The sequence below is a fragment of the Mesoplodon densirostris genome, chromosome 1 (genome assembly GCF_025265405.1).
Source record: "Mesoplodon densirostris isolate mMesDen1 chromosome 1, mMesDen1 primary haplotype, whole genome shotgun sequence".
Taxonomy (NCBI): Eukaryota; Metazoa; Chordata; class Mammalia; order Artiodactyla; family Ziphiidae; genus Mesoplodon; species Mesoplodon densirostris.
Genome location: NC_082661.1, coordinates 9465007 through 9477975, shown reverse-complemented (window position 1 = coordinate 9477975; position 12969 = coordinate 9465007).

Here is a 12969-nt window from a genome sequence, read left to right as displayed (position 1 = left end):
CCTCATGAAAGACTGGGAGGTATACTGGGTCCAGGCATTTAAGGTAATCTTAAATGCTTAGTAGCCAATCATTAGCTGACTACTAAGCTAATCAACAGAGACTTCACTGTCCACACAATAAAGAATACAGACTTTACAATGAATTAGTTGAGAAAAGTCACTAAACAAACAACAAAAACAAACCCTGGAGAATGGGGAGAACCTGATTTCTAGAGTTGCTATGTTATATTATTTTTTCTTGCTTTTTTTTTTGGCCGTGGTGTGTGACTTGCAGGATCTCAGCTCCCCAACCAGGGACTGAACCCAGGCTATGACAGTGAAAGCCCGGAATCCTAACCACTAGGCCACCAGGGAACTCTATATTATCTATATTATTTTAAATGTGCAGTTCTCAACAAAAGAATGAAAGATATGCAAAGGAACAAGAAAGCATGGCCCATAAAAAGGGGGAGGAGGGAAGCAGTCAATAAAAACTTTCCCTGGGGTGGGGGATAAACTGGGAGATTGGGACTGATATATACCCACTACCTTATATAAAATAGATAACTATTAAGAACCTGTGGTATAGCACAGGGAACTGTACTCAATACTCTGTAATGGCCTATATGGGAAAAGAAATCTAAAAATAAAGAAAAGAAAAGAAAAAAGAGTGGATGTATGTATATGTCTAACTGATTCACTTTGCTGTATACCTGAAACACAACATTGTAAATCAACTATACTCCAATAAAAATTAAAAAAAAAAAAACTTTCCCTGAAGAAGCCCAGATGTTGGCTCTACTAGACAAAGACTTTAAATCAGCTATTTTAAACATGTCCAAAGTAAACCACTTCTTTTTATTTTAATATTTATTTATTTATTTATTTGGCTGTACTGGGTCTTAACTGCAGCACATGGGATCTTCATTGCCACGTGCACGATCTTTTAGTTGTAGCATGTGGGCTCTTAGTTGAGGCATGCGGGATCTAATTCCCTGACCAGGGATCAAACCCGGGACCCCTGCATTGGGAGCACGGAATCTTAACCACTGGACAACCAGGGAAATTCCCCAAGTAAACCACTTCTAAAGAACTAAAGGGAAGTATGAGAATAATGTCTCCAATAGAGAAGATCAATAGAGAGAGAAATTATTTTTTAAAAGAACCAAATGGAAATTCTGGAGTTCGAAAGTACAATAACTGAAAAAAAAATTCACTGGAGGGGCTTAACAACAGATTTGAGCAGGGAGAAGAAAGTGAAGACAGGTCAATTGAGATTATCCAGTCTAAGGAACCGAAAGAAAAAGTAAATAAAAATGAACACGGACCTTCCAATTTCCACTCCAAAATGTAAACAGCTCGGGAACTGTCATCCTCAAAACAAGAAAAAAAAATTGGAACAAACAAAATCAACAAGTCTTCTTAAGTTAACAAGAGAATTGAAGTCACATGGAAAATAGCCACCCCCAAAAGTTAAGAGACAGGTGAATACAGAGAATCATGGCATACAGTACACCAGGAGAAGAAGTCACTGCTGGAGCCAGCAATGGGTAGGAACAATTAAATAGTAATTGATGAATTGCTGGAGGCTGAATGAGGACTAGCTTGAGAGAGAAAACAAACCAAAAAAACAAAACAAAAACAACAAAACAAAACCAAAATCCTCCTGGAGGCTGAGTTTTGTTTTGTTTTGTTTTTGGTGGTGGGGGGCACACTTTCATGATTGTTACCTATAGGAACTCAATTAGGTTCTTATGGTAAAGACTTTAGAAAAAACCCCTCATGCTTTGGTCTCCAATGACACCACATTGGAGGTGGCTTTGTTACTGCTGGGAGATAAAGTCCTGAATTTCCACTAGGCTTCTTCTAGTATCACCGCGTCAGTTAGGTGGAACAGTGCCTCATCTCCACCAGATGAGGGTGGAAGTCCAGACTTCCCAAGGTCTCCACTGACACCACAGGGGCTGGGAAGGGATGAAGGTCTCAGCTCTACTCAGGCTTCTCAGGCACTAACCTGAGAGAGGGGGTTGGGACACCTCTTTAGAGCCTGGTGAAAATGGAAGTCTAGTTTCTGCATGTAGTCTCTGCTGTGGGAGACAGGAAGGGGAGGAGAAGTGGGACCACAGTTTTTTCTGTGGCATGTGGCTGGAACACAGCAGTTATTTCCTTCTTTCTAGGCTGCCTGTTTCCTGGTCCTTTGGCTAGAAACAGCAGGCTTTGGTTGGGCTTTTTCTGTCTGCACGCACTGGTGTTTCCAGGTTGCCAGCTTCTTCGGCTCCAAGTCTGGAAATATGAAGTGAAAACAAAATCCAGGGGACCCACCACCATGTTTCCTTGGATCTCAAGATTACTAAGCTTGTCTGTTTTCATCTCTCCATCTGTCAGAGTCTTATGTTTGTTTTATATGTTCAGGGTTTTCAGCTGCAGTTAGTGGGAAGCATAGGGAAAGGTCCATCTACTCCATCTTACCAGAAGCAGAAGTCTCTCATGTGGGAGACTTTGACATCAACCCTCTACTTAATGACCAGAGCCACTGTGCCAACCCTGCTTGTCCAACCCTGAGAGTGAATGCCTCCTTAAATTGTGCACCCCAGGCACCTCACGTGTGTCATCCTAGACTGGGCCCTGTCATCTCATCATAGCTTATCTTTCCAGCCTCATTCCCCACTGCATTTCCCCACACCCAATGTATTGTCATGCCTGAGTTTTGGCTAGATGGCTCACCAGTCTCTCTCCTCCTCTATCGGCTGAAATACGAATCCTGCAAAGCTTCACTAAAATGCCATCTCCTCTGTAAACTTTTCACTGACTCCCATCTGCCCCCCATCCCATGTTAATTGCTCCTTTCCCTCTGTATCCATGACCTTTGTTTGTACCTCTCTGAAAATTTGACTTCTGTTTGCCTTAAGGTTCTCCAGCTCCTGCTTTAACTCTGAACAGACATTTGTCTTGAGTAAAGGAACCTACTATGCTCACACTCACTGAACCCAGTACTTTGAGTTAAATTAACTGTGGGTTTCCTTCTGCTTTTTATCTCACTCAAAAATGTTTTATTTTTCCAAGTTTCTTTTCTATTCCTTCCTATTGAAGCAGCAACGATTCTGAGGGACACAGTCTTGAATATGGTAAGTCATGATTAAGGAGGTAGGCTATGTTGACTTTCCTTACAGAGCTGACCACTTCATCTCTTGGTTTCCTTCTATTCCTGTAGTTACTTGACTGTTGAGTTACTTGATGACTCTGTACGTTTAAAGTGTGTTTTTTCAAGGTGTAAGTTTCATGAGGAACGAACTCTGGATCCCCAAGTATCAAAAAGAGAGCCCAGAACCCATTAGGTGCTAGCACATGTCATGGACGATGACTCAAATATGAATTTTATCAATGTGGTAACACCTTTCCCCACCTGAGCCTCTAAATTCAGACAGAGCAATAAATTCGGACATAGCAGTAAGCCCTGACCAGTATTATTTCATTTATTGATAAGGATATTTCACATTGTGTTACCAACATTAAACTATTGGCCTGACCATTTCTAACGTGTTTTAGTAACAGCTTTCTAGAGATGACTAGGAGGAAATAGCTAAAACCTCTGTTTGGCAGATGAGGAAACTGAAGCTCAGAGAACAAATGACTCCCTTGGATCACTTAGCAAGTCACTGGCAGGACTGGAACTAGGGCCTGGTTCTGTGATTTTTCCCTCCAGCCCCCGTCCTCCCAGGTCCAACACCTTTCCAGCCCCCTGCCTTCTGAAGCCGTTTGAAATGATATACTGTTTACTATTTCCAGTCCCCCCAACTCTATATCCAGAGACTTTGATTTTGACTCTGAGCTGAAAGATGGCAAAGAAATCCAGCTGCATTTCATGTAGGGAAAGGGGCTGGTTATTATCATTATGTTTTCATCCTAAGAGCTATCTCATTGGCAATTCACGTGGCATGACTAGTCAAGAGTCCTGGGACTGATGGGGACCAGGGGCCATGTGTTCCAGATGACAAAAGGTAAGCAGTAGCTGTATTCAGAATCAGTGAGCTGAACTCTGTGATGTGATTACAGGGGCTTGTTTTCTCTCTGTGGGAGATTCTTTGTAATTCACACTCAAGGCCTTTTACCCAGGTCAGTTATTTTGCCAAGTGCCCATCCTGTGACTAACACCTGGGTCAGGTGGTTGCACACCCTCATACCTGCAAATTGTATCTATGGTGGAAGAAAGCAGCCCAGATGCCAGTCTCCTGGGAGTAGCCCTGTGAGGCCCCCTTACTTGGCCCAAGTGCAGCTCTGTGCCCCTTCCACAGCTCCTTCTACTCTGCTCCTGGGATTCTCATCTTGACCTCCAGACACCTGCATGGCTGAGGGCCTTGCTCATGCTGCATCATCCTGTCCACAAACAAGATGACGGGTATATTAACGAGCAATGGAGGAGTCCAAGACCAGGGAGTTTTTGGTGCAACATATTTTTCCATGAGGTAAAACTTAACTCGTGTAGATTTTTCCATTCCATTTTTTGTTTAATTCATTTTAATTTAGCTTAAGGATAAATGTTTATTGAACTCCTACAATGGGTCAACACTTTTAAGATGGGGATAACAGTAGTGCAAAAAAAAAAAAAAAAAATCAGCAGCCTTCTCCCTGTATCTTCATGTATTCCTTTCTCGGTGTTTGTCCCAATCTCTTCTTATAAGAACACCAGTCTTATTGGATTATGGCCCACCCTAATGCCCTCATTTTAACTCGATTACCTCTTTAAAGGCCCTATCTTCAAATACATAATATTCTGAGATACTGGGGGTGAGGACTTCAACAAGTGAATTGGGAGAGAGGGGGCACAATTCGGCCCCAAACAGGTATTTTCATGGGTAACTGACCTCCTTTGTCATTTGAAATCCAAAGCTGTTGTCAGGTGAAGTAACTCTTCTTGCATGGCTACCCTGAGACTCTTGCAATTCCCTTGCCCAGGTTAATACCTGAGAGGTAAATCATTTAAATAGGCCATTTTCATCCAAATATAGGTAAAGCAAGACTTAGCGTCTCCCCAGTTCCCACATCACCACTTTCACATTCTTAAAGATAGTTCCATGCCATGTATTAGACAATTAACCCAGAATTTTAGTTTTCTACTTGTTCTGACAGGGTCTCTCCAAATGCCCTCCGAAGACACATTTCCAAGGTGGTTTTGAGGAAAAACCACAAGCGTAGACAAAGCTGAATTCTTATCCTACCTTAGTCACTCTATAACTTTAGCTAAGTGACTTAACATCACTCGACTTCAGTTTTCTAGTCTGTAAAATGGGGATATCACAGCCTACTTCATACTATGGCATGATGGTATTCTGGACATGAAGCACCTGGCACAGGCTTGGCACAAAAGAGGTGCCCAGTAGATGCTAAGTGTCAATTTCTTCTTCCCTTGCTCTTCCCGTGCTCTGATCTCTCTCCTCTACTTAAACAGCAAAAATATTTTGTATTGTCCCTAATAACATCACCATTCCAGAATATTTGGAAGCCCCTCTTCTATTTCCTAGTTTGAGAGTCAAATGGAGGTCACTTCAATAACATTTAATTAAGATAATAATATAGTGGTTCTCAAAGTGTGCCTGAGGCCAGCAGCATCAGGAGCAGTATCTGGAACTTGTTAGACATGCAAATTCTCAGGCCTCAGCTCAGAACTTCTGAGTCAGAAACTCTGAAGTGGGACCCAGCCATCTGTGTTTCATCAAGCCCTCTAGCTCACTGGAATGCAAGCTTATTTAAGGAACCACTGATCTATGTTTAAGAACATGGACTCTGGAGCCAAGATGCTAAGATTTGATTCCTCTTCCACTTTTCATTACTATGTAACCGTGTCTTAAGTGACTCCTCTGGTCATCAATTTTCACATCTACTGAATTGTAAGACTTGTAAGACTCCCTATCCAAAAAACCATTAATGTCTCTGTGTCTCTGTCTCCGGGCTCTTTCTTCAGTCTCTCGGCTGGGCAATTACAAGGTCTGCAGGTCTGGAGGGCACAGCCTAACAACCACGCAGCTAATGTTGAAGTGTACTTATGTCCTCACACAGTAAGCCACCAAAACTGATTTCTCCTTCCTGGAGCCCTTGGGGAGAAAAGCATTTATGATTCTCTGTAAAGAAAGATAAGTTTGGGACTTCCCTGGCGGTCCAGTGGTTAAGATCCCACATGCCGCACAGCCAAAGGAAAAAAAAAAAAGAAGAAGAAAAGATGACTTTACTAGAAGATTCTTTAATTGCATTAAAAAAAATCTGTAATGAAACCTAACTTGTGATTTGTAATCACCACATATAAAAAAACAATCATTTTCTTTTATTTTTATTTTTATTTTTGGGCCGCACCACGCGGCATGTGGGATCCTAGTTCCCCAACCGGGGATCTAACCCGTGCCCCTGCCTTGGAAGCATGGGATCTTATCCACTGGACCACCAAGGAAGTCCCCCCATTTTATTTTTCTTTCTTATTTTTGGCTGAAGGGTAATGCCTTGAAGATAAGGGCTTTTAAATTATTTACTTACTTAAAATCAACTCTTATCATAAGAGCAATACATGTCTGTTACAGAAAAATAAGAAAGCAAAGACAATTAAAAGAAAAAAATTCCATAATCCAATCTACTTATGAAAAATAGCTGTTAACAACTTCACACACACACACACACACACACACATATATATGTGTGTATATATATATATATATATATATATATATATATATATATATACACATAAAATCATGGGTATCTTTCCTATAGATATGCCTCAATTAAAGAATTAACTTTGGGGCTTCCCTGGTGGCGCAGTGGTTGGGAGTCCACCTGCCGATGCAGGGGAAGCGGGTTTGTGCCCCGGTCCGGGAAGATCCCACATGCCGCAGAGCGGCTGGGCCCGTGAGCCGTGGCCACTGAGCCTGCACGTCCGGAGCCTGTGCTCCACAACGGGAGAGGCCACAGCAGTGAGAGGCCCGCGTACCGCAAAAAAAAAAAAAGAATTAACTGTGGAGTAATCCTTTGTATGGGTTGTATGGGTTTACAAATGTGTGTTCTCTTTAATATTTTACAATAATGAGCATGCCATAATTAACACTTTGATACACAAGTTTATGCATATATCTGATTATTTCATAAAAGTAAGTTCTCAGAACTAGAATTACCAGGTCAAGTTCCACATATTTATATAGTGTCGAACTGCTCTAAAGAAATGTGGTACTAACATAATCTTCCACTTAAGAGTGTATAACAGCAAATGTTTCTCCATGTTATCTCCAGCAGTGGATAATTTAATTTTAAAATTTCTGGCTGTGGCCTTTTGAAAGGAGAACTTAACTGATTTCATTTGAAACCCTGGTTCAATTTTTTTCCCCTCAGCCTCAGTCAAATTCATTTGCCCAACATAGTAAAATGAAAAGGGGCAAAGGGACAAGGCTTCTTAATGCCTCCATCATGGCAAATGGCTTGGCAGCTCTGAGGGTCAGCAGTCTTATAATTCTGGTCTCTCACACCATCTGATGAATAAGTTTCCTGCTGGCCTCCAGGGATACATATCAATTCCAGCCATATACAGATTTATGTGAGAATATTGCAGCTGTATGACTGGTTTATTATCAGCAATTCCCAAAGAGGGAGTGTTCCCTTTACCCCACTCGTTCACAGAAGGTTTATAGAGAGTACTATAACTAAAGCCCTTCACTGGGGTATCTCAATACACAGCACAGAGTAGGCACTGAGTAATTAATTACTCGTGGAATTGATACGACATTCTTGCTTTGCAGTTCTGTGTTAAGATCATAAATGAGTTGATTAAACCTTCTCTGCTCTTCCCCCAAAATGCAAATTCTTAAGAGTCAAAGGACTGACCTGGATGAAGGTGAGTAGCAGGGCACTGTCACACACCCGTAAGACAGGGTGAGACCCGACTGATTCTGCTGATAAAGATAAAACAAGCCACTTCTAGATTCAGACAGTTTATTATTTACAGAGACAGTGAAAGATGTGCCAAATCCCTGTTCCACACCCCAAAAAGGATGAGACCAAAGCAAGAGGGGCTGAATGCCCGCAGTGCAAGTTGTGGAGTATTTCGATACTGAGGAGTCAGTTCTAGCCTGTAGCTAAGTGGTTTTATATTCTGAAGTTTTATTTTGGAGGGGGGAAAGGGGCGGGGAGGGGGCAAGGCAGAAAGCCTCAGAACTCATCAGAATCCAGAGACAATGAGAAACTGTCTCACGACAACCTCCCAGAGGAGACGGAAGCGACAGAAGGTCCTGTAACGACTCCTTACAAGCCTCTCATCGTCTCTTGATCTCGGAGTACGAAGCGTTCCGCCAAAACTTAGAAGAGCCTTTGCTGGCACGGCCTATGTGGAAAGGTGCAAGGATGCCAAGACACAATGACAGTGGGATTGTTGTTTAATTTTCTCTTTAATAGTACAAATTGTAATAGTACAAAGTTAATAGTACAGAATAGTAAAAATTCTTTTTAGTACAAATTCCATTTGTAAGTACAAGCCCGCTGTTTAGTATGGTCCATGAGCTAAGAATGGTTGAGCTAAAATTCAAAATAATATTTCATGACATGGAAATTACATGAAATTCAAATGTCAGTGTCCATAAAGATTTTGGAACACAGTGATACTCATTTGTTTAGAAATTGTCTATTTTTGCTTTCATGCTACAACAGCAGAATTGAGTAGTGTCAATAGAAAGTGGCCTACAAAGCTTAAAAGATTATCTGGCCCTTTACAGACAAAGTGTGCCAATCCCTATCTAGCACCAGATATATCTTCTCAAATTGCTACACCTCCTCCTTTAATTTCTATTCAACCTGTTCTTTTGTTGTGATTTTAAACCAGCTGTCTCATATATACGCTACTATGTATAAAACAGATAAATAATGAGAACCTACTGTATAGCACAGGGAACTCTACTTAATGCTCTGTGGTGACCTAAATGGGAAGGAAATCTAAAAAAGAGGGGATATGTCAATATGTCTATGTATAACTGATTCACTTTGCTGTACAGCAGAAACTAACACAACATTGTAAAGCAAATATATTCCAATAAAAATTAAAAAAATAAAAAACCAGCTTCATATACATATGAAAAAATAAATAAATAAATAAACCAGCTGTCTCAAGTCCCATAGTGGATAATATAAAAACTTTTTAAATAAAAAAGTAAAAGAAACGTCACCAGAAAAGGATACAAGAGTCAAAGAAATTTTTTCCATAATTGCATATTTACTGAAAAATACATCAGAGGTAATGTAAATATGACCTTCTAAAGCAAATGAAGAAATAAGAATATACTTTAACTGAAATTCTAAAAAATTTTACTCAAAAGAAATTAAATGTAAACCATAAAGATATTATAAAGATATCTGTTCCCAGCATTTCCAGGTTAGACTCCTTCACTTTGGTCACAGAAGCATGTCAAGAGGTAATGGAGCCTGGCATAGACAGTACATCCTTCACACAAATGAATTGTGGCAGGGGGTGGCACAAGGGAGTTCACCTGTATTTGGTGAACTGCCACAATATTATTCTCTAAGGCTACATAACAAGTATCTAACAACTAAAGGGTTAGGAGATATCAGATTTTTCAGGATTATCTTCTTCCAAACTCTGTTATATGCCTTTTGTGTCAAAGTCATTGCTTTCAATATTTTTCTTCAATGCTCTAAAGATATATTTTTAAAAATTAGATCTGTGGAGTTTTTTCTAAGTCCATTTGTTACATTCATCAGGGGGTTCTGTCTGGAAGTTTTCTACTGAGGCAAATCATACCATGTGACCTCTCTCAATTCCTATCCAGTCCCTTCCTCCCCTGTTTTATAAAATGCAATGAGGCTGTAATAAATCAAGGAGAACAAACTGCAAACTTGTCACCATATTGCCACTTTCTGACCTCGTCAGTGACTAACCAACTAGACCTTAAAGGCTTAAAAGGTGCCTATATTCTACCATACCCTAAGATAGTGGTGGGAAGATGGACAGTAATAAGAAGCTCTTAATCTTTTTGTGTCATGGAGAAACCTAGTCTGGTGAATCCTATGGACCCTTTCAGAATAACACATTTAAGTATTTAACATAAAATACACAGGATTACAAATGAAATCAAGCAAACTGAAATATTTTAAAAACCAAATGTATAATATAGTAGTATATGTGCTTCTTTACAATTAGATTCAATGCCCAGAATACTGATGGGTCTAATAACTACCACACACAAATCATGGCACTGTAGAGTTCATTATATAACTATATGTATTTGTCAAAAGGCAAAGAATTATACACTAAAATTTGTGACTCTTTATGTTGACTATACCTTAATGAAGCTGACTTATAAAAATAAAAATTTATAGTGGTAGTCTAATAACTATAAGTTTGAGGTTTTGATAAAATTTTGAGACAGCTCTAAGAATACTAATGTGATGTGAAAATGTCATTTATTTTAGTGACAAGGTGATAGGTGTTTCTGAGTCTACTAAGTCTACTGTGGCTAGCTTTACTAATCATTAAACTGTTACATTTCAGTAGGAGGTTAACAAAAATAAAGATGGGAATATCTTTCCCAATTTGGGTTGATGGCCCCCATGAAATATATACACGGAATGTATACACACAGTACACAGAAGGTAGTGAGACTAGAGAGTAGTGAGACTACTTGCAGAGCAGAGATAAACAGAGTATCTGTGGACATAGCTGAGGATAAGCAGCCCTTAGGAATCAGAAGGGTCTGCATGCCATAGTCATGCCTCCTGCTTACTTACTCTCACGAGGACATCCAGTCCTCAACTTGTATACAGCCAGCCCAAGAATTCTCCAACAGTAAAGAACCAAGAGAAGTTACAGAGGTCTACTTCCAAGCTCCCAAGTTCTTCATGGGCATGACATTCCCCTGTATCACAGGTGCTAGCTTTGCCATGGCAACACCAAGCATGCGGCCAAACACCTGGCTACAACTAGGAATGGATCCTCCTGGTTCAGTCTAGGACCATATCCTTCCCCAAACCCCACCGTCCCATAGTCCAGTAAGGAGTCAGTGGAAACAACGGGCATAAAAGTGATGCGGGGGTGTTGGGCCAACAAGGAAGGGCTTCTATTGTTATCCCTATCAATTCCATACAAAAACCCTCTACCAGGTGTAAAATACTTCCTAATTTCCATAAGTATACACATGGAAGGAAACACAAATGTGAGAATTATTTTATAAAGTCCCAAACCACAAGAGATTATAGTACCTAAAAAGTGTAGTTCAGAGGAATTAGTGATTAATTCTGTAGCACAGTGGAGGTCTGTACTTGCTTTGGAATATGAACAGAATTTTCCCTGTTATCCAAAAGGAAAAGCATTGTAGAGGGAAAAGCATGTGCAAAGGTAGAGGAGAATGGGAGGCAGGCAGGAGTAAGAGTACCAAAGGCTTTGTATGCCATGCTAATGAGTGATGTGACTCAGTATGGCGCAGCAAACACCAGAAGGATCAGAGGGCAATGCAGAGGTTGAAATGGAGGTAATTAAAATGAAGGCTAGGGAATTCCCTGGCAGTCCCGTGATTAGGACTCCCCGCTTTCACCGCCGGCGCCTGGGTTCGAGCCCTGGTCGGGGAACTAAGGTCCTGCAAGCCGTGTGATGCGGCCAAAAAAAAAAAAAAAGGCTAAAAGACCAACAAAGAAAATCCTGGGGGCTTCCCTGGTGGCGCAGTGGTTGAGAGTCCGCCTGCCGATGCAGGGGACACGGGTTCGTGCCCCGATCCCGGAAGATCCCACATGCCGCGGAGCGGCTGGGCCCGCGAGCCATGGCCGCGGAGCCTGTGTGTCCGGAGCCTGTGCTCCGCAACGGGAGAGGCCACAGCAGTGAGAGGCCCGCGTACAGCAAAAAAAAAAAAAAAAAAAGAAAGAAAAAGAAAATCCTGGAACTTTTCAGCTGAAAGTCGGTGCTGGAAAACAGAAAAGGCAGAGATGGAGAAAAAGAGGAAAGTTTTCCTTAAAAAAAAAAAAAAAAAAGGAGGGGCGAAATCAAGACAGTGATTTATTGGATATATAGGAATAAAAGAGGGAGGACCACTGAAGTCTTTAGTTTTCTGACCTATGGTCTTTCAGCTTTATTTAAGGAAGTCAACATCCAGTTGTTAATATTGATCTTGCTCATAAATTGCAGATTGGTATTTCTGAAGAAGAGCCAGTTTTCTTTGGACTGTGCAAACACTCTAACATGGATCAAAGTTACCTTACGACCACAAGAGGCAGGACATACATGACAAATACACTGCTTACCGTTAAGTCTGGGGGACTAATCTTTGCAATCATTAAAACCAGAACATTTACAGTTAAGGACTTTTAACTTTATAAATTCTGTACCTATCAGATCTGTGGTAGGTTTCTCTTTCAATCTTCCTAAGTCCATCTAACAAACACTCTGGATAATTACTTATAGAAAAATACATTAATAATTTTTCGAGACCACTCCACAAGTACGTAAAAAGAAGGCAAAAGAGCACGGTATTCTCATTAGGTAAATATTCCAACATAACAACTCAGATGAAAACTTAAGAAAAAGAAAATAAAAATTACTTTGCCCAGAAAACCCATAGTAGGAAGTACTAAGACAAAACTAACGTGGGGCAAGATTTCTTTTTCTTTTTTTTTTTTTTTTTTTTTTCTTTTTTTGGCCATGCCACACGGCTTCTGCGATCTTAGTCCCCGGCCCGGGATGGAACCCAGGCCACCACAGTGAAAGCGCTGAGTTCTAACCACTGTACGGCCAGGGAATTGCCATAGCAGAGTTCGACGTCTATTTCCTACACAGAACACCACCAGAACTACAGAAGTGACGGGCCAAATTTGGAGAATGCTGACGTTACAAGTGTATTTTACTCTACTTTGCACTTCTTCGCAAGGTGCGGTTGAAAGGGGCAGAAAGGCATCATAGGCCTTCCTATCCCGGGGACATCTGGAAAGAGCCACCCGCCCCCACTTCCCCGGACCCAAAGCTTC